The sequence below is a fragment of the Acyrthosiphon pisum genome, chromosome X (genome assembly GCF_005508785.2).
Source record: "Acyrthosiphon pisum isolate AL4f chromosome X, pea_aphid_22Mar2018_4r6ur, whole genome shotgun sequence".
Classification (NCBI taxonomy): Eukaryota; Metazoa; Arthropoda; class Insecta; order Hemiptera; family Aphididae; genus Acyrthosiphon; species Acyrthosiphon pisum.
In genome coordinates, this window is record NC_042493.1 from 131,396,140 (window position 1) to 131,397,402 (window position 1,263).

Consider the following 1,263-nt stretch of genomic DNA (forward strand, 5'->3'; position numbering starts at 1 on the left):
TGTGGCTTGGTGTGGCACGGTGTCTGGCTTCAATCACTGATGTGCCTATAAAATAGATGCTCTTGAACTTTTTAAATTTTGAGCAAAGAAAAGGTATTGGTCTTACAGTAGATAATGAGTGCTTTTTAAAATAAATTGTATTTCGTGTAACACACGTAGTTAATGTGAATTATACATTTTATTTCTAAATTATTTTATTTTATTTTATTTCTAAATTATATTATTTTAAGACAAACAGCCTATTATTGATATATTTTAATAAATAAATATTTTTTGGTGACTAAATTTTAGTGTTTATCTTATAAAAAATGAAATGCATATTTTTGCATATTTTGGTATATAAAATGCACATTTTACAATTTTTTATTGCATATAAATCCTAGCCCTGCTTATAATTTATCATATAAGTTTTTTTTTATATATATTTGGGTAGGTACCTAACCAGTCTCGCTCTGACTTATGATTGGGCTCTCGGCACAGTAATTTTCAATGGGCCCTTTACGAAAAAAATGTTTTTTTAATTTATAATTTTTATAACATATTAAGGTAATTGCATTTTCTGTGTACATAGGAAGGACATTTAATATTAAATAGTTACTTTTTATGATTAAATAATCAAATAAAATATATAATATAATTTAAAATAATACTTTTTAGTAGTAAGTATAATATAATATAATATTATTTAAGACAATAATATAATATAATATTATATTATTTAAGACAATAATCTCTTCAATTCTTGACAAGAAGATACTAATTGATCAATTATTTCATCTTTTCGAATAAATTTGATTAAATCGTCTTCTACAAATAAGGAAATTAGTGGTTCAAGATGTTCTTGACTCATTTTTAACAACTCTGTTTCATCCCGAGGCCTACCCAAGGTGGTTTTACACAGCAAATAAGGGGATATTTCCTATATTTTTGTCCGAGCGTTATTCAATACGAAGTATTTTTTTTTTTTTAAATACGCGTAACGAAAAAAAGTGTAGTCTTTGTAGTTTTTCATCAATAACTTCAAAACGAAGTTGGCCCGGGCTTTTTTTTTTACATTGTTATAAACTTAATAGGCGTATATAGTTAACATTAGGTTTTTTTTTGTTTTCTATGTTCTCTGGCCCGCTAGATTTTCGCATATTCAAATTTGGCCCTCTAGTATCATTGAGTTGCCCATCCCTGTTATAAACCACCCTTATATACACATTTTGAAAATAAAAAATTTTTAAAAATCGATAGGTTGTTAAACAAGAATCATTCCCA